General features: G+C 44.1%; 1 protein-coding gene across 2 annotated transcripts in view; it reads left to right on the top strand.

The window, feature by feature from the left end:
- The window catches only part of ARMC2 (armadillo repeat containing 2), a 258,731-nt gene that overhangs the window by 61,434 nt on the left and 175,847 nt on the right, over positions 1 to 21,450 (top strand). For both annotated transcript variants that reach the window (XM_007190659.2, XM_057528083.1), the window contains exon 2: positions 5,899 to 6,053. The gene's annotated coding sequence lies outside the window, so the exon portion shown is untranslated. The remainder of the gene's footprint in view (positions 1 to 5,898; positions 6,054 to 21,450) is intronic.

Below are 21,450 nucleotides of genomic sequence, written 5' to 3'. Positions count from 1 at the left end.
ACCTCCACGAGCAGCTTGCTTCTCAAACAGGTGTACAGATAATTGGATGCCTTGGACAGACTGCAGTGGTGTAAGGTAGCCACCTTACCAGGCTTGCAGGAAAGAAAAAAGAACAACTCTGAGCTGAGGACACTTCTGCCCCTCAGGTCTGTGCCGTCCTTCCATCTCTCTTCCATCCTCCTCTGCTATTGGACACAGGGAAGCCAGTGACTTACCTCTGGCCATAGGCCTGCTCCGTGCGCCATAGAAGATGCTGGCGGTGGGAAGGGCAAGGGGGAGAGGGAGGGGAGGTATAAAGAAGAGCAAGCCTCTTCATTGCCCGGAATCTAAGTGGGCAAACACATTGAAGGTCCCTGCAGGACTTGAGCCTTAAGGATTAACCCTTAAGAAGCTACCGAGGTAAACAAGTACATGATTACATTCACGGCTAGTTATTTGATAATAATAACTGGCATCTGTTCCCAGCACGGTTCTAATCAGCTTACATTTGTCCGTTCATTTAATCTTCACAGTTCTACAAGGTAGACACTTAGATTAGCTCCATTTTACAAATGAGAAACTCGAGGCACAGACTGGTAAATACCGTGCCCAATTTCATTGGGCGAATAATGGCAGAACCAGGATTTGACCCCAGATAGCTCGCCTCCAGAGTCACTCCTTCAACTGCTTCCTGTGTTATCAGCCTCTCATGATACAAATTAAACACAGAGGACAAGGTGGAATCAGTCTTTGCTCTTGTGTGCTGTGATAATATAAAAGATGCTACTAGGGAGAAGAAATATTTTTAAAGTCTAACCATTGGAAAAGCAAGTGTTAGCAACAAAAAGTTTCATGACCCATTCAAACCTCAATGGTTAGTTCGCAATTCTGCTAACTTCCCACAAGAGTAAAACTGGCTGTTCTCACTGCTGTTAACAGAGAGGAGCTGTGACCTTAATGTGCAGGGGGAGGGAGGACCAGTCATTATTTAAGCAATGTGATCTGATGGGAAGGCGGTGCTGGAAAGTGAACAAAGGTGGGAATTATTGCACTGCAGCTCTCCCTGACGTTTATTGTGATTTTAAAATCTGTGAGCATATGGTAACTGCTGGAAGCATGGAATAGCAGTTGGAAACCATAGACTTAAGGAACAAACAAGCTATTCTTTTTTTCTGTTTTGAAAGGGAACATGCTATTTTTTAAAATTGAAGTATAGTTGATTTACAATATTATATTAGTTTCAGGTGTAGAACATAGTGGTTCAATATTTTTATAGATTATATACTCCATTTAAAGTTATCAGAAAATATTGGCTATATTCCCTGTGCTGTACAATATATCCTTGTAGCTTATTTATTTTATATGTAGTAGTTTGTACCTCTTAATCCCCTACCCCTATCTGGCTCCTCCCCACTTCCCTCTCCACACTGGTAACCACTAGTTTGTTCTCTAATATGTGAGTCTGTTTTTTATATTCATTCATTTTATTTTTTAGATTCTACATATAAGTCATAACATACAGTATTTGTCTTTCTCTTGTACTACTCCTTCACTTTACGTCTCCTTTTCCCACAACCCATTTTTGCTCCCAAATCTGAAGAAGACCCAAGAGGAAAGTCCAGAACAAGATATCTCCTCTTCTTCAATCCATCCCCCACACATCATGTAAGAGTTTTTCCTCTCCTGTAACAGAAGTTAGCATTTTGGTTCTTAGCTATGGTATTTCTATGTGCTGTGCCCTTTCCTGGTTTCGGTTGGATCTTAAATTCCGCTTCTTTGTTTTATAGGGCTGGATGGAGAGCTGGAAATGTGGGGATGACATTTTGTTTGAGATCCGTGGTGGCCCTTGGGAATTCAGGCCAAGGGCTACTTCTCTTGCCAGTTGAGGGAGCCCCACCGTGTGGCTAGGCAAAACTCACCCCCCTCCCCTAACACATACCCCCTCCCCTACCTGGTTATCCAGCAAACTCTGCAGCTTTCCCATCTTGTCTGACTCCTTTGGGTGCATCCTGGTGGTGATGTCCATCCCCCTCTCTGTGCCTGGTGCTGACTCCACTTAACCTCTGTCTTAGTCTGTTCAAGCTGCTATAACAAAAATACCACAGACTGGGTGGCTTATAAACAACAGAAATTTATTTCTCACAGTTCTGGAGGCTGGGAAGTCCAAGGTCAAGGTGTCAGAAGATTTGGTGTCTGGTGAGGGCCTGCTTCCTGGTTCATAGATGACTGTGTCTTCTTTTTTTTTTTTTTTTAATGATTTTTAAATTAATTAATTAATTAATTAATTAATTAATTAATTTATGGCTGTGTTGGGTCCTCGTTGCTACGCGTGGTCTTTCTTTAGTTGCGATGAGCAGGGGCTACTCTTTGTTGTGGTGTGCCGGCTTCTTATTGTGGTGGCTTCTCTTGTTGCAGAGCATGGGCTCTAGGTGCGTGGGCTTCAGTAGTTGTGGCATGCAGGCTTCAGTAGTTGTGGCTCATGGGCTCTAGAGCACAGGCTCAGTAGTTGTGACGTGTGGGCTTAGTTGCTCCGTGGCATGTGGGATCTTCCCAGACCAGGGATCCAACCTGTGTCCCCTGCATTGTCAGGCGGATTCTTAACCACTGCACCACCAGGGAAGCCCCAGCTGTGTCTTCTTGCTGTGTCCTCACATGGCAGAAGGGCTGAGGGAGCTACCTGGGGTCTTTGTTATGAGGGCACAAATCCCATTCATGAGGGCTGCACCCTCATGACCTAATCACCTCCCAGAAGCCCACCTTCTAATACCATCACCTTGTGGGGATAGGTTTCAACATTTGAATTTTGGTGGGGGGTGGGGAGACAAATATTCAGTCTATAGCAGCCTCTCTCACTATCTAGTTTACATGTTTTGTCTCTTCTAAATAGTAAGATTCTGGAGGGTCTGAATCATGTTTTCTTTCTTTTTTTTTTTAAATGATATATATTTTTTAAGATCTTCAGATAATGCCACATGACTCCATAAAGTTTCTAGAATCTACACAAAAAAATTGACCAAGCTTCTAACTAGTCAAAGCAATGAAGAAAATACAATTAGATACAAGAATCACAGAGTTCACAAAATAAAAACAAAGCAGTGATTATAAGTAACTATGCAATAAATTTGACAATCTGGATAAAATTGATAAATTTCTTTCTTTTTATTTTTAATGCAGCTTACCAAAACTGACACAAGAAGAAATAGAAACCCTGGAGTCTTTATCTATTAAAAAGAAATGATTTTGTAATTAATCAGAGGCTTAAAAGCATTAAATTCTATACACATTCATATGAAATTTCAGCAAGTTAGAAACAGAAGGAACCTTATCCAACTTGATAAAAGTGGAGATCAAATGACAGAACTGCCCGTGAGGGACTTAGACTTGGGTCACAGGCAGAGCTGCCCTGTAGCTAGTAGTGTGGAACGAGTTAGGGACCATTTTCTCTGACTCTGGCACCTTGTGAAGTGGGAATTTGGGCATCTGGAGACAGCATAGCCATGACATGCTTATGTCCACTGGCAGGGGTAAGTCTCTGCCATGCAGTTTCCCAGACGATGGGCATGAATAAAATGGGCATCTGGGCAGGACAGGGAAAGCTGTGTTAGGCGCCTCCAGAAGAGTGAAGCCAGGGTAACAGAACGGGTTATGACTGGAAGGTATATGCAAGGGGCTTCTGGGGCACTGGGAATAATCTCTTTCATGATCTGGGTGCTGGTTAAAGAGATGTGCTCAGTTTATAAAAATCAATTCAGCTATCCCCTTTTAATACACACACTTTTCTCTCTGTGTATTACACTGCAATAAAAAAGATTTTAAAATAATTTAAAATGCTTTTAGCCTCTATGTGTCCAGCACCAGGAGTTACAAAGATCCCAGTGCCTTGGCCTCTTCCCTTGAAGTTCAAGGGACTCAGAGTCTAGGGTCTCCTGAGCCAAGGGACTCAGGAAAGCTCCTGTAGAGAGGCCACGATAACACAGTGTGAGAAGCACTCCTTCAGTGTGGCTGCAAGGGGACTGGGAGAGTCAGAGAAAGGGGCCTGAACTCTGCCATGGAGGGTCATGAAAAGTGAGTTTTAAGCTGAGGCTTGGAGGATGGGTAGGAGCCTTTTCCATAGACCAATGTGCAGATGTTGGGAAGGGGGAGGAGGAGAGATGGTGGGAGGGAGGACATTCCAGGTCCATGAGAAAAGAAGATAAAAAACTGCCAATGTCCAGTCCCATCAAATACACAGTCACAGTAGAATAAATAATGTCCCTCAAAGCAAAACATGCAGCTTATTAATACAGGCTTATGACAGCTATTGGACACATAAGACTTACTGAGAACAGGGGTGTGAACCATGTTTCCTTGATTCACTGCCTGCCTCACTCCATCAGCAAGCAGTGCTGTCACCCCCCCGTGTCCACATACATTCATCTTTTTTAGGCTTAATGTTGAGCACACTGCCTTTGATCAAGAAATGAATCCACCACTTTTCAGAGATTTTCCCGTTTTCTGAATCCCCTTCTTCTTCCCTAACCAAGTTGCTTTGGGAACTAGGGAACTAACTTCCCCTCCTCTCATAGTGAGAGAGGTCTGGAAGTCAGTTTCCAGACTGGGTAAACTGAGGCTCCCCCAGGTGCTTGCCCTTTCACGTAACAAGCTGTCCCAGAAAAACCAGTTTGGACAGCAACTTCTTGTCTAAACACATCTCTAGAAAACCCCATACAGAGAACACTAGTTTCCTATGTGATATCCACTCTCTCCTTCTTTCTTAGAAACAGACCCACAATGTTATTCCAGGTGGCATGTATTCAGTAAAAAGACTATGATTCTCTGCCTCTCTTGTAGAAGATGAAAGCAGAAATTGTTGGATGGAACTTCTGGGAAATACTTTTTTGCCATTCTATCCAACCTGCCTCCTGTCATTTGAAATGTGGATGTGATGGCTGGAGCTGCAACAGCCATATTGAGGTCACAAAGAAAAGACTAAAAGAATCACAAAGATGCAGTACTAATTTTTTTGATTCTTAAGCCACTGAACCAATGCCAGTAATTACCCACACCTGCATTTCACATTAAAAAAATAGACCATTGTGTTCAAGTCACTGTAGTCAGTTCTGTTACTAGCAACTGAAAGCAATTCCTAATTGATACACTGAATTAGAGAGAGGGTAGCTCAATGAATACTCAAAGGCCTTAGTTACAGGGAGCTGAACTCTTATAAAGCCACAGTTCTCAGAAATTCTTCCTTTGCTGACAAGCCCTAGTGCCAGTCTTCTCTGAGTTAAGTGAGATCTTTGTGGTATTCCCAAATTTAACTTCTTCAGTGAAAATGAAACATGAAAGCCACCGGGCTCCCTCCCTAGATAAGCAGTTTTAGGAAAGCAAGTCATCATCTCCCTTTGACGTGTGGTCACCTGGTAAAAGCATTGCTGATACCATGCCTGATAGCTACATGTTGAAGTTCTCCAACATCTGGCAGCTGAGCTGCTACTGGCTTTTTTAAGCACGAGTAAAACCAAGCATTCAAATGTTCCCAATTTAGCCCCTTAAGCATTACGTTGGGTGCCTCTACCTTGGCCCACAGCTGCCAGCAATTCAAAGCTCTTTCTTATACAGACATTTTCAGTTTTTTTAGTCTGTGCGTTCTCCTCATTCCCAGTGGTGGTAAAGTCACACTGGAGGAATTTTTATAGAGGCAGTCACTGTTGTGTCTTACTAGCCATAGGTTTCCCAGGGGCTGGTGTGGTTAGAAGAGAGCAGGAAAACCTGCCATGAAGCTGGAAGCCCCGTGTCCTCTTAACCCCTTGTAAAGAGAGGATTCCTCACTGTAGCGAGACCCTCATCTCAAGCAGCCAGTTTTAAGTCATAGTGGTGCCATGGGGGGGGTGGTAGGAATAGCAAACCCCACTTTCTTTCTCCTTCACACCTGGGCAGGGTGAGAAGCTGGGTCGGTGGAAGGCACAACTGTGGAACAGATGGACTCCATCCTCAAGGGCCAACCATCGCTTCTTGTGGACCCCTTCATCTGCTGATGGTGCTGCCCAGGACCTGAGGGTTCTTAGACCACCCTTTCTCCGGTCGTGCTCCAGGTTAGTGCCACCTTCTGCAAGAAATGTGTGGAATCAGAGATTATCAGCACTAGAAGGTGCTTCAGAGACTGCCTCACCTCACTTTCTAATTTGACATATGGGTAAAATGAAGTCCATGGCAGAGAGATGACTTGTCTCGAGTCACATTACTAGTTAGTGGCCTAGCTTTAGGTCCTGACCCTAGGCCAGTATGTTTGGCCCAGTAACAGATTTCTTATCTAGTGTTCACTATGTACGAGATGCTGGTGTAAGATATATATGGGGTGTGTGTGTGTATGAGTATAATCTTTCCCATTTTATGCATGAGGAATATAAGGCATAGAGAGGTTAAGTAACTTGCCCAAAGTCACAGCTAGTAAGTGACAGAGTCAGGATTTGAACTCAGGCAGTCTGGCTCTGCTCTTGAGCACTGCACTACCCTGACATACTAGTGCCCAGTCTTTATTCACTTCCGGTCCAGGGGAGGGATCTCTAATAAATTCCTTGGCCAGAGGATTCCTGGCTTGATATCTTATCCCTGGAGGAACGTTTCCCGAAACATGATAGCAAGCGGTACTAAACCAATCAACCAAAACTAAAACAAAACAAAAATAAATTCCATGGTCAAATAAATTTGCAATGTTGTATTAAAACAAGTTAAACAGAATTGTTTTTACCACAGAACTTCTCTGGGCCTTTAATATGCTAATGGACATTGTGAATCCTCTAAGAGAGTCTAAAAGCATTTCCTAAACATTTTGGACCATAGAACATTTTTTCATGCAATGATGTCATCACACAACATGTGGCTTCTGGAAAACTTGATTGAGTAAGAAAGGCAAATTGTGACTTATTATTGTTACAAAAATAGTTTTGACCTCAAGAATCCTCTAAAATGGAAAATAGTTTTGACTCAAAGATACCCCCCCAGGGTTCCCTGGAATACACTTTGAGAACTGATGTCCTAGAAAATAATATATTAAAAATAAGACTTGAAGCACATCATCATGGGCTAATTATCAACTTACCCTTGTAAAGGACAAGGAGAAAAGCAAATGAAAGAAGATAGGTGTGTTTTAAGAATCGGTCTCTCATTCTACTAACTCCTTATTTTCCCTTTTTCTTTCTTATCTTCTCTTCCCTCTCTTCTTTCCATTTAAAAATTCCTTGTTGCTCCATAAAGTATTTAAAGTAGCTTACTCTTCCAGTGAGTCAACATTCTTGTTGACAGAGACATATTTAAGAATAAGTAAAGTGTTATTTTAGCGGGGCTCCTGACCCTTCACCCTATCCCCCCAATTCTCCTCGACTTGCACCCCAGAGGTCAACCTGAAATTTTTATCATTAGCATTTTGTTTATTTGGGTAAAGCCATGTCTTTCTAGAGAGAGGCCTGAGTTCAGATACGATTTGGATATGACGGGAGGTGGGGAGGTGTGACACATTGGGCTACAGCGTCTGAGCCTTCGCACAAGTGGCTCAGATGAGGGAGCTTGTCCCGGATGAGAATCCTGAGGGACTGGGACTCAGGATGGGGAAGTACTGCAGCGGCTACCTGCATGGGACCCTAGAAAGCGAGGTGCCCTGATGAGAAGTAGCTGCTCTTTCCTTTTTAGGGAGATATCCAAAGGTGCACTTTATTCATTTAACAATTTTATCGGGGGTCTGCCCTTGATCTGAGGTCACTGTGCATTTATACCAGACCCGAGGTCTTTGAACCTGACCTCAACCTTCAGGACAAAGCCAGTGCGGCATTCGGAGTAACCCAGACCAGGTGGGAAAAATGAAATATTATATATGTCCGACTGGGTGGCACAGGGTCCTACTTTGTAACACTGGCCAGTGCAATGTAATGTCCTTTGCTTACAAGGCAGTTACACTGCGGGAGAATGCTCCCCTCCCCACAATCTGGGACCAGATGGAGAATCACCAGCTGGAGGGACAGTAAGTGTCCTCTCCCTCTTGAGAACAGCACCACCTCCCGCGCTTCTTTGTCTTTTCCATCCTCTCGGTTTTGGGGCTCCTGCCAGGTGATGCTAACACTGAATCACCAACTCTTATACTTGCCACTGCCGTGCACCATATGGTGCACTTGAGCCCCAGGTGTGTGCCAGGAGAGTCCTTAGCTGTTTGCTTGGAGTGGGCTTGCACAGTTGGTGTGCTCTTCATCAAGGCAAACCCATCCAACTAAGCGTTTTATAAACAACAAAACAAGTTTTATTAGGAGTTTCCCACATACATTAGTAACACATACTCCTTTTAGAAAATACAGATGAGAAAGCGGAAAAGTTGTCCATAATCCTATCACCCAGAGACAAGGACAGCCAGCTTTAGATGAGAATCCTTCCTTCCCTCCTGTTCTCTCTCTAGCTCTCGCTTCCTATGCAGCTACCGACACCTGTGGAAGGTCCCAGGTGGGGTTCATATGTGGCCAGAGGAGTGGCCACTATTCCACCCTCCCCGCCTTCCACTGATTTGCAGCAATGGTCTACACAGCGGAAGGGGCCAGATTTTGTGTGTGAATTCTCAGGCTTAGAGGGTAAATGGAGAGGACGGCATGGAGTTGGGCCCCTTTCTGCCTCAGGGATGCATGGATCTGATGCGGGGCGAGAAGGGGAGGAGGAGAGGAACCCGCTCCACAGCTCTGGGTAGAATTCAGTGTGTCCCACACAGTGAGGACTCTGAGAAGTGCAGCTCTGCTCAGGCAAGTGAAGGGAGGGAGGATGTCCGTTCTCCATCATGTATTGAAGCTACTATTTTTTCTCTTGGGACACCCCTGTTGTGGAGTGGGGTCCTTAGGCAGGGATACCACCCTCTCGGCCAAGTATCTGCCACTTTTAACTCCTGGTTCCTGCACTCACCATTGATGCTGCTTTGGTATTCCTTTTAGACTTCCTAATTTGAAGTCTATATTTAGTTTTTTCTGCACTATAACACGCACAGCAGTTAAACATTAAATCCAAGATGTCATAAACCAGCAGCCTACTACTATTCCATATAAAATGTGTGGGGAGACATCACAAGCATTCACGGGCTGTGATGAATCACCTCAGGTTCTCAGCATCTCACCATCTCGCTTAATTCTTCAAATTAAGCAGGGAAAGAGCTGGGGAACGTTGGGCTCTTCTGAGGCCAGCACTGGTCAGCTAGAGCGAATCCTCTCTGCTGGCTCAGCTTCTCCACCAGCAGCCCCTGCTGGCTCCTCTGTTTATTCTGCAATTAGCATTAGAAGGAGGCTCATGGGGAAATTTTTGCTTGGGGGCCCAGGATTTATATTTCAAAACTTCTTCCCCTCATTAGAGATAGTAAGGAGAGTAAGGAGAGTTTGAAAACAATAACTCTCAGTGCTCTTCCAATAATACTCTTGATAATAATCCTTGGTAATTTCAGTATCCTCAAATGCAGTCTTTCTAATACTTAGCCTCCCAGTTCCTCAACTTCCTTTCCTCCCAGTGATGGAAGGAATTCCTTTATGGAATCTTTTTTTTTTTCCTATCTCACATGGAATAGTGCTTTTATTTTATTTTTAAAAATTTTATTGGAGTATAGTTGATTTACAATGTTGTATCAGTTTCAGGTGTACAGCATAGTGATTCAGTTATACATATACATATATCCATTCTTTTTCAGATTCTTTTCCCATGTAGGTTATTACAGAATACTGAGTAGAGTTCCCTGTGCTATACAGTAGGTCCTTGCTAGTTCTCTATTTTATATATAGTAGTATTTGTATTTTAATCCCAAGCTCCTAATTTATCCCTCCCCCCAACATTTCCCTTTTGGTAACCGTAAATAAGTTCATTTATATGGTTTTTTAAAAATTAGATTCCACATATGAGTGATATCATATGATATTTGTCTGACTTACTTAATTTAGGTGAAGGAAGGTCCACCCATGTTGCTACAAATGGCATTATTTCATTCTTTTTTATGGCCGAATAATATTCCATTGTATATGTGTACCACATCTTCTTTATCCATTTCTCTGTCAGTGAACATTTAGGTTGCTTCCATGACTTGGCTATTGTAAATAGTGCTGCAATGAACATAGGGGTGCATGTATCTTTTTGAATTATGTTTTTCTCCAGATATATGCCCAGGAGTGGGATTGCTAGATCATATGGTAGTTCTATTTTTAGTTTTTTGAGGAACCTCCATACTGTTCTCCATAGTGGCTGTACCAATTTACATTCCCACCAACAGTGTAGGAGGGTTCCCTTTTCTCCACACCCTCTCCAGCATTTATTGTTTGTAGACTTTTTGATGATGGCCATTCTGACTGGTGTGAGGCGGTATCTCATTGTAGTTTTGATTTGTATTTCTCTGACAGTGATGTTGAGCATCGTTTCATGTGCCTTTTGGTCATCTGTGTGTCTTCTTTGGAGAAATGTCTATTTAGATCTTCTGCCCATTTTTTAATTGGGTTGTTTGGGGTTTTTTTTCCATATTGAGCTGCATGTGCTGTTTGTATGTTTTGGAGATTAATCCCTTGTTGGTCACTTTGTTGACAAATATTTTCTCCCATTCTGTGGGTTGTCTTTTCGTCTTGTTTATGGTTTCCTTTGCTGTGCAAAAGCTTTTAAGTTTAATTAAGTCCCATTTGTTTATTTTTGTTTTTATTTTCATTAATCTAGGAGGTGGATCCAAAAAGATATTGCTGCGATTTATGTCAAAGAGTGTTCTGCCTATGTTTTCCTCTGAGTTTTATAGTGTCTGGCCTTACATTTAGGTCTTTGATCCATTTTGAGTTTATTTTTGTGTATGGAGTTAGGGAGTGTTCTAATTTCATTCTTTTACATGTAGCTGTCCAGTTTTCCCAGGACCACTTATTGAAGACACTGTCTTTTCCCCATTGTATGATCTTGCCTCCTTTGTCGTAGCTTAATTGACCATAGGTGTGTGGGTTTATTTCTGGGCTTTCTATCCTGTTCCATTGATCCTTTATGGTACCTTGGCCACTCACACCCACGGCCATGCTCTTGACTTTGCCATTACTAACAATTGTGCTCCCTTCATAATCTCAATTTCAAATGTCCTATTCTCCCATCACAATTTCTCCTTCCAGCTCAGTCTTCTATTCTCTCCAATGATTCTTCAACGTCACTGAGATCTGCAACTGATGGGTCTACCACCTTTTCACTGTTCCTCACCACCCCATCATCACTCATGAGCCCTCATTGCCCTCCTTACCCACTTAGATTATGTGGGGCCTCATTATCACCCTGCCCATTAATATACAATCGATTCCCTTCAACCCCTCCTTTCATTGTACCTTCTTGGCAAGACCATGATCCTGGCTGAATCTACCTCTGCCCACTGTGTCAGCACCTGCATGGCCAGGTTGTGGCTACCTGGCTTTACTTTAAGTCCATCACCACAGCTGCAGGTGGGTCCTTGGTGCTGGCCTGGCACTCCTATTTCATTTCCCTACACTATTATTCTCCCACTCTTGAAGACACTGATTTCACATTTTTCTCCTCCCTCCTCAAACCCTCAGTCTTCTTCCCCCATCCTCACTCTCAGATGATGGCCTTGCTTCCTAGTTCAATGGGATAATAGAACAATGAGCTGACAAGTTCCACGTTCCCACCACCACACCCACCCGCCCACCCTCATCAGTGCCTATCCACTCTGCCTTCCCTCCTAGTACCAGGATGAATTTCCCAAGAGTCGGTCAGCAGTACTCAATGTGTGGTCCTCAGTCCTGACTGGCAGCATCAGCATCACCTGGGAGACGGTGAGAAGTACCAATTCTCCAGCCCCACTCCAGACCTGCTGAATCAGAATTTATGGGGTGGGGGCTGGGAACTGTCTCTCCAAGTGATTCTTAGGCACAATGAAGTTTAAGAAGCGCTGAGCTAGATCCCTTTCTCTCTCACCTGCTCAAGGATATGCCTCCAGGGGTGGTCCCCTCTCTCTTTTGCATCATCGCACTTTTTCCTCTTTTGGATCATTGTCCATTCCATCCTATAAACAAGCTGGAGACAAAACACACAACCTCTCTTGATCCCAAATCCCACTTTAGCTACCACCCCATTTCTCTACTTCCCTCTTTCTCTTGAAATCCCCTCAGTTTTTTGCTCCTACCATCCCCCAAAATGAACTTGTTAAGGCCATTTTGGCAGAAATTGGCTAGATGGTCACCCAACTCTTCCCTCTTTCTGGCGACACAACTAAATGACATTTCCCAGTTTCGTTGCATGTAAATGAGCCCAGGTGACTAGTTCTTGGCATGGGAGCGTGAACCTTCAGGCTGAGGCATTTGAGCAAGGGTGTGCTTCGATATAGATTGCCCCTTCCCTTTCCAAGGTAACCATGGAGGCCACACACTGAAGATGGACAGAGGCTGAGTACCTGAATCACCACGTGGAAGGCCATCCACCAAGCACTGACTGGACCGTGACATAAGTGAGAAATAAGCTTTTTCTTACATTAAGTGACTGATTGAAGGTTATTTGTTACAGAAGTAAGCCTGCCTAATAAAATTACCAGTGACCACCAAATTTCTAAATCCAATAGTGAATTCTTTGTTATTATCATGTGACCAAAGAGCAGCATTTGGCAAAGTTGAACAATGGTTCCTTCTTGCAAAATTCTTTTCATATATTCTTGAGGGCTCTTTTATTCATTTTTTAAAAAAATTCTTAACTCACTATAATATCCTTTGCTAATTCTTCTTCATGTTAGCTGCCCCCCAGCCCTCAGTCCTTGGATCTCTTCTCTGTTAGTACTCATTCCTCCGTTAATATCATCCTTGCACTTGGCTTTAAGCACCTTCTCTACAATAATGATTCCCACGTTTGTATCTCTAGCCTGGACCCAAGGCTTGCTTATCCAACTGCCTACAAGGCATCTCCACTTGGCATCCACTAGACATCTCCAGCATAACATGTCCCAAACCAGACTCCTGATGCCTTTAGTCCTGCTTCACGCATCATCTTCCCCTTCTTAATAAAAATGTTAGCTCCATCCTCCCACTTGCTTAAGTCAAAATAATGGACTAATCCTTGATTCTGTCTCTCATTTCCCACATCCCATTATTATCAATTCCTATAGATCTTACCTTAAAAATATCCCGGGGCTCATCTCACCCTTGCACGGGTGCTGTCGGGGTTCAAGACACTGCTGCCCTCTCTTGCTTACCCTCTTGCACTGTCCTCCTAATACTCTCCCTGCTCACATTCTGTCCTGTCTCCATGCTGTTCTCAACAGAATATCCAGGATGATCTTTAGACACAGAAATCAGATTATCTCACTTTTCTGTTCCAGTCTTGCCCCGCCCCTAGTATTTCCCCAGATCACTCAGAATTAAAACCAAAGTCCTTAAAATGGCTCTCAGGCCCTCCATGAGTTGGCTCCCCATCGCCTCTCTGACTTCATCTCTTCTGACTCTCTCCTTGGCTGGCTCTGCTCCTGTAACACTATCTTCTTTGCTGTTTCAAGCATATTCTTGCCCGGAATACACTCGCCCAGTTAGTCATAGCCCACTCTTGCACTTCCTCCAAACCCCTGGTCAAATTCACCTTCACAGTGTGGCCTTCCTTGATATAAACTCGTGCCCACCCACTCCTGCACTCCCTGTGCCTCTTAGCACTTATCACCACCTGGCACACTAGACATTTTCTTATTTGTTTGTTTATTGCTTGCCAGATCTCACCAGAAAGTAAGGAGAGCAGACTTTGTCTTCTTCATTCTGTGTCCCCAGAACATAGCACAATGTTAGGCGCACAGTAGGTGCTCCATAAATATTTGTAGAATGAATGAAAGAATGAACAGCTAAACAAGCCAGCTGCAGCCTCATTGGCCCAGGAGAAGAAGCAAATCTCACCAGTTGAGTTGTGCATGTGTGCTTTATTTCTGGTGAATCAGAGTCCTTTCTTGCTCTCCCAGTGAATTTTGTCCCAAGGATCTTTTCTTCAAAGCCTCTTGTGTACCCTGTTTTGGACTGTCTTGGGAGACCTGTCTCTTCCTCATAGAACTGGCCTTGCAGACACTTGGTGGCATCATACATGATTCTCCAGCACAGGCCTTTGCTCATGAGGCTCCAGGGCCCTGTTTGACACTGCAGGGAGGGTTGATTCCCCCACCTGCTCTCCTACCAGGCACACCCTGAGGTCTGACCAGGAGAGCAATGGACAGCACTGGGTTCTACTTTTGAAAAACTGCAGACAAGTAATCATGGAAACTTCAGAGGAGAGGAGGGAGGCTCGAAGGTCCTTTCAGTCACAGGATTCTTGAGGAGAGATGAGCAAGACTGGACAGGCTGCTAGAAGGTGCTGCTTCCTGGTCCTCCCCACTCTCTGACACTGTCTCTGGGCAAGGTTGTTGGAACCAGAAAACATACGGCTTTGTTGATGAAAAGCCTGTTTATTCCTAGTACACTGGACACTTTGTTCAGGAATAGTTCATCCATTTGAAAATATTGCCCTTGTAATGGTGCCAAGGTCGTTGCCTGCTGGGGTTATCAGCAGAGTACGTGCCAGCTCTGCCTGGGGTATTTTAATAGGTGTATTGCTTCCCTGCCAAAGTGACTAAAGAACATTGCATAGTTAATTTGTATTCAGTCCTCTCCCTGCATGCATTCTTAATATTCAGTTTTTATTGGGACTTTAAGAGAAAAAAAGAGAAAGAAATGAATAAATAGGTTAGGATACAATGAACTGCTGTAAAAAGGAATTTTAAGTGGTTCTGACTCATTTTGGAGTTCTCTGTACCCATTTGATAATAACAGTATACTTTGCAAAGCATTGGACAGTTTTCAAAAAATTTTTATATTCATTCTCTCCTTTGATGCTCAAATTTACTCTGAAAGGAAGGGTGATGTGTCCTCTATTTTAGGTGAGAAAACTGAGGCTCAGGGAAATTAAATGGCTTGTGTCAAAAAAGGTCAAAGAATTAAACATGATGGAATGAGCATTAGGATCCAAGTCTCTCAGTGCCTAGGTCAGAGCATGTCCATGCCATGGTGGCGAGCTGGGTGGTATAGGCAAGTCTCTGGAGGGGAAGGATCTAGCTGGGTTTGGTCAGAGACCCTTGAAGTCCAGAAGTGAATGCAAATGGAGAGCTACTTTGTCAGTAGCTGTGGCCTTCTGTGTCAGCCAACACAAAATAATAAACACAGTTTCTCGTCCTGAAAACAATGTGGAGACCCTACCTGCTGAGTGGCTGATGAGCATGTAGCAGGTGTAGCAGGGCCTGGGGGAGGCAAGCATCCCACGCAGCAGCCCAATGGCATTGTGGGAAAATCTCCACCCTGGGCTTCAGGAGACTGGAGTTCCTCTGCCAGCTCCACAGGGCATAGGTCTACTGTGTGACCTTGAGCAAACCCTGTGTAGGACAGATTCGATCACCTTGGCTCACCCCCTGGTAGAGACAGCTAGCTTCCATCACAATGTAGCCATGGCTGGTGTAAAGAAATACAAAGCTGGCCCACTAAGTTTGTGAATGCCACGAAGCTGGAAAGTGTAGCTAATAATGACAAACGACAGATCAGTTTTCTAGAAGATCTTGAGACTGGCTGGAACATCGGGATGGAACCTCTAAGGTAAATGGACACAATTGTACTCGGGTTTAACAACAATTGCATCAGGGGCAGCATTTGTTATTGATCCACATCTTTTCTACTCTTTAGAAAGGATTTGGGAAAGCAAAATGCACATGTTTGGACTGGAGAAGATGTATAAATTTTAGTTGACTGGAGGCTCAATGTAACTGGGGCTGACAAATACGTTACTGCAACCATGGGCTCTACTGACAAAGGTATAGAGCCTAGAAGGGCTCACCTTGAGCTTGCACGCACAGCCAAGTGAACACTGGGCTCCATAACAATGCTCTGTAAGAGGATCAAACAAACTGGAGCCAGGGTAAGTGGTGGGGAGATCATGGTCTATGTCAGGGGCTATATGACCTGTAAAGAAGAATACTCATTGGGGTGACATGATGGTGGTCGTCACGTAATTAAATGATCAGGAGGACGAGGAAGTACATAATCTACATGGAGAGGTGCAGGGCTGGAACGAGGCTGGTGAATGGAAACTGGACGAATGCAGAGTTTAGATGTAAAAATGGGGCCAGGAGGCCTTGAAAGGCAGTGGTTCCTGCCCATCAGATGTGCAGCAGCTTCACCTCCTGATGGGGGTGCCTGCCCCGTGTGGCGCTGGAGCTAGGGGATGTCTCTTGACTGACACCAGTGATCTAAGAAAGGAGAGAATGCATGTGATACAAACTCTAAATGGTCTGTGAAGGTAAGGTCATTCTGTTGGAGGAGCTGGGGAGACTGGCCAGGCCTTCCTTCATGAACACGCACTTTCCACTGTCTCAGGCAAGGGATAGAAGTGTGTCTACACTCACTCTTCACTAGTCTAGAGTGGGTCTCTAGGCCCTGCCCCTCCCTCTGAATAGGCCTGGAGACAAGGATGTTGCTTTGCTAAGACTTCTGAGTGTGTTTTATTTCCGTCTCACAGCTGAGGACACTGAAGTAGCAAAGACTTTAGGGTCGGGGAAAAATTCAGAGGCAGCTCCTGAAGGGCCCACCCTTGAGCGGGCGTCTGTTCTTAGCAAATCTAGTGGGCCGGAAGCCCTGTGAGTCTGGCTTTACTGGAGTATCTTTATTTATGGCATCTGTAGAATTAAGGTTGAGGTTTTTCTCTTTCCTTTTTCTTTGTAGAGGTTTCTGGGTTACCTTACTAGATCAGCTGAACTAATCTGGAGAAAAGAAATTTGTTTTTCAAACAGAATGTATCCTTCAGACAGTCTGCGAAGGCTATTGACAACATGAAGCTCTTAGGCTTAAGAGCACTGTGAGAATGATGCCCAAAGCTTCAGGCATGAAACCAGATAGGCTTCTGACTGAGGAACCTTCCTGAAGGGGGCATTTGCATTTGCGCAAGAAAATACCTGTGGCACACACACCTCTGCTGTTTGTCCCTTATAACCCACAGTTGGGTTTCATCTGGACTCCCTCCCCGGGCCCCCACCCAAGCTGCCTCACTCTAAGAATCACAACTGCCCCTGACCAAGCACAGTGGGCGCTCTTAGCCAAGTTTCTATCAAAAAGCCCTGCCCCATCCTTGACCTGGGGGAACCCATCTACAAATTGGGCTGGATTAAGCAAAGACTGTCTCCTGGAGAATGATGTTAGGCCTGGCCAGTCAGGTGGTCAGTGGCTGGCTGGAGCTGAGCGTGAGGCAGAGGCAGGGTTGAAGCAGCGCCAGGGTCGAAGCAGCCATTTTCTGACATGTGCTTTCAATCAAACAAAAACTTCCCATTCAGTTATAATAGCTGAGGGGGAACCTGATGTGACTGTGGGTGCCTGCTGTCTCCCTCCTTCCCCTCAACAACTGTGATCTCCCTGGGATGTGATTGCTAAGAGTGAGTTTGTTTTCACAGATTCCACCACAACAAGAACCAGGATGCTCTTGGAATTTATTAGCCTCTTTGGCATTAAAAGTAGTGAGTGGTTTTAAGTGCAAAGTGATGGTCATGAGCAGGTTTATAATCTTGACTTGTATAGTATTTGAGACATGCTGTTCTCTCAATCTTTTTGCAAAGAGGTACAAGCAGGCCATGGGCTATGCTAATGAGTATTTTCACTGGCCTCCCAAAAGCTTCCTTTTAGATTTTGTTAATGATAGACATGCTTGTAGAGTTGATGCTTATTATTTTGAATCAAAGGCTAATGCTTTATTCTTGTCATTACTTTTGCAAAACACTAAAACTCACTCTGAAATTAAAGGTCTTTCATAACTTTTAAGACAGTGGCTTATCAACAAGGAGTTGCATTTGGCTGTGAGGGACAGAGACCTGAAAAATAGAGACATAACCAATTAGAGGCTTTATTTCTCATGTTAAATAGAAGTCTTAGGGCAGCATCCAGGACTTGATATGATGGCTTCACAATGCCATGAGGGGCCCAGATTCCTTCCATCTGCCATCTTTAGCATGTGGTTTCCATCCTTATGGTCATCAGATGGCTGCTGGAGCTCCAGCCATCAGGTCCACATTGTAAGTGGAAAAGGGAAAAGTCTAAGAGCAAAATGTACATACCAGTTGGTTGGGTCCCACCCAAGAGCTTTTACTTATGTCTCATTGGCTAGATTTAGTTCCGTGGTCATCTGGCAAGGGAGGCTGGAACATGAAAATATTGAGTCAGGCTTATTGATACCTCAGACAAAAGTAGAGTTCCAGGGCTTCCCAGGTGGCGCAGTGGTTGAGAGTCTGCCTGCTAATGTAGGGGACGCGGGTTCGGGCCCTGGTCTGGGAGGATCCCGCGTGCCGCGGAGCGACTGGGCCCGTGAGCCACAGCTGCTGGGCCTGCGCGTCTGGAGCCTGTGCTCCGCAGCGGGAGAGGCTGCGGTGGTGAGAGGCCCGCACACCGCGATGGAGCGTGGCCCCCGCTTGCCGCAACTAGGGAAAGCCCTGGCACAGAAACGAAGACCCAACATAGCAATCAATCAATCAATCAATAAATAAATCTTTAAAAAAAAAAAAAAAAAGTAGAGTTCCATTAGTAAGGAAGAAGTCAGGAGAGTGTCTAATGGTCTGTGCTCTACAGAAAGGAAAATTTCTCTAAGACATATTCTATTGGCTTACCATTTTATAGTCAAAACCTATTAGAATTTCATATGAATTTTTCATTAAGAAACCACATCATGTACAATCTCTGATAGGGTTTCCATAGCTGACCTACCATCACTTCAAACTAAAGCCACTCACTGAACTCTTAATCATCCCACCCAATCGTCTCTGTGTCTGCCAGTTCCCCAGACCCAAAACCATAGTTTACTCTCTTGTACCCTTTATCCTTCACGTTCAGCCAGTCACAAGTTTTAGCTGCCTCCTCTCCAGACTATCTCCTAAGTCTTTCTGTTGCTTTCCACCCGCACCATCGGCTCAGCTGAGCATCCCTGTAGTCAGGCACTGTGCTGAGCTCTGCATGTGCAATGATCATTAAAGCATTCGGTCTTATGACTTCAGCCCTGATTCCTTGTCCAGACCTGCCACTCCTTGCTGCACACACAACACTTGCTCAGACACTGTCTTCTTCCTCCTGCAGGGTGCAGTCAAAATCTGTTTTTCAGAGGCCTCTGTAGCCTTGTACTTCACAGTACCCCTTTTGACTTTGCTGGGTTAGCTGGCCATGTGGAGGGAGGGTGGATTCTAGAAAGATCCCTGTTTAGCCATTTCCTGGCACTGTGACCTTGGGCAAAAATCCCTGGCTTCAAGTGGTGTATGGGCAACAGTGGTGTGTAGCAGGGAACACTTGAGTGTGTTTGTCAGAACCAGAAACAGTAAGAAAATCTGAAAGAACCTTCTGTCTTAAGAAGGTACTTGACCCCCTTTGGATCAATTCAAAGAGGCTTCAATGACTCTTAAGAGGATTAGGCCAGAGGACTTCAGTGAAACTGTTGTGCTTTTGTTCCCTAGGTGGAAGCCCTTCACAAGTGATACACACAAACAATACTTGGGGTGGGACAAGAGCTTTATAATCATCTGTCTGGGGCCCATGATACAATTCAACATCTCTTAAGAGCTTCAGAGTCTATAAACATTTTCAAAATATTTCATTTAACCTTCACAATCATTGAAATGCTTGGAGGAAAAAAACCCACATTTTAAGATTTCTCTAGCAGAAGCATCACCAGCAATCTCAACAGCCATTTAAAAGGATGCAGTCTCCAGACCTGTCACCCTCTTACTCTCACTCATTTTAGAGCTATTGCCTGGAAAGAGGCGAAGTGGATATCATTAGCTCCATCTGCAGTTGTGGAAATTGAGAGAGTAGTGAAGTGACTTTTTCAGAATCATAGCAGTAAATGGTAGAATTGGGAAGCTAAGTCTGATCATCTGGCTCTTGTCCTGTTGAAGTGATAAGGAGAGAAAAGGAAAAAGGTGACAATGAAGGAATAGAAACCATCTCATCCTCCTTCTACTCGTACCCCAACTCTTGCTAAGACTTCAGAGTAAAAGGAAGAAGAGGATACATGAGGAGGGTCATGCCAGGGATGGAAGAGCTGAGTGTGTGTTATGGAGAGGATGGGTGTAAAGCAGGTGGCAGTGTGAAGAGAGTGGGGTCATAGTCCCAGAAGCAGGATCATGGAAATGGCCTTGCAAGACCAGAGCAGGAAGACAATGATCTTCCAAGTACCTTCAGGCAATGTGCATTTAGCAACTGAATTTGGCCTGTGGAATTTGTCCGTTTAGTTGTCCAGCATCTGTTCACTTTTCTCCTGTTAACCACATCCTAACTTCCTACTTGGGAACTACCACTAACCCTGTTCTCGATCTATAGATCTCTGGAGGAACTGAATCTACCCCTAGCCCAGGAATCAAGAACCTGACCTGGGCCTAAGCTAATCGTTCTATCAAATTTCCTTAGGCAAAGTGATCGGTTTAGGAATGAGCAGCGATCCAGTTAGAACCAATGATATTTTCCCAGATATTCTGGGACAAAGACTCACTTTCTGCTTCGTGTGGACCTGGAAGTGTGTAGTTCTGGGAGTTGCTGACAGCCATCTGATGGGCATGAACCTGTTTCAGAATGGCTTCAACATTCAACAAGAAGTGAGCAGAGAGATGGAGATAAAATTGGACCCTGATAAACTTCCTTTGAAATCTTGTATGTAATGATCTTCCTGAAATTTTCAGTTATGTGAGCCAGTTGTTTTTTTTGTTTGTTTTTTTTTAACATCTTTATTGAAGTATAATTGCTTTACAATGGTGTGTTAGTTTCTGCTTTATAACAAAGTGAATCAGTTATACATATACATATGTTCCCATATCTCTTCCCTCTTGCATCTCCCTCCCTCCCACCCTCCCTATCCCACCCCTCTAGGTGGTCACAAAGCACAGAGCTGATCTCCCTGTGCTATGCGAGCCAGTTGTTTTTTGTTGTTGTTGTTTAACCCAATTTGGGTCATGTCTTCTCTCAACTGCAGTCAAATGGACCCAGTTTCATAAAATAATACTTCAACTTTACATAAACTATCAGCAGAGTCAAGGTTTGTCATATAAACTTTTTCTAATGGAACTTCTTTTTTCATAGAATTGGGAAGGTTTGCAAAGTGTTTCTGCTTCTTGCTCCAGGGAATGGCAGATATCAGACTATCCTCCTGTCAAGAACAACCATAAATCTGTGCTTAAAACACTGCTGTCTGACAGCATGGAGAAGCATCAAGGCAGCCAGGATTGGAGGTGATTATCTCTGAGAGAATGAAATACAAATCCAATCGAAAGCCCAGATTTTTGTGGAAATTGACAAGCTAATTTTAAAATTTATACGAAAAGGCAAAAGGCCAAGAATAGCAAAACTACCTTGAAGAAGAAAAATCATTTTTTAGCACCACCAAATATGAAGACTTATTTTAAAGCTACACTAATTAAAACAGAATGTCTCAAATATAGACAAATAGACCAAAGGA

Source organism: Balaenoptera acutorostrata, chromosome 14, assembly GCF_949987535.1.
Source record: "Balaenoptera acutorostrata chromosome 14, mBalAcu1.1, whole genome shotgun sequence".
Lineage (NCBI taxonomy): Eukaryota > Metazoa > Chordata > Mammalia > Artiodactyla > Balaenopteridae > Balaenoptera > Balaenoptera acutorostrata.
Note: the sequence above shows the minus strand (reverse complement) of the source record. Positions and strands in the feature narration are given on the sequence as shown.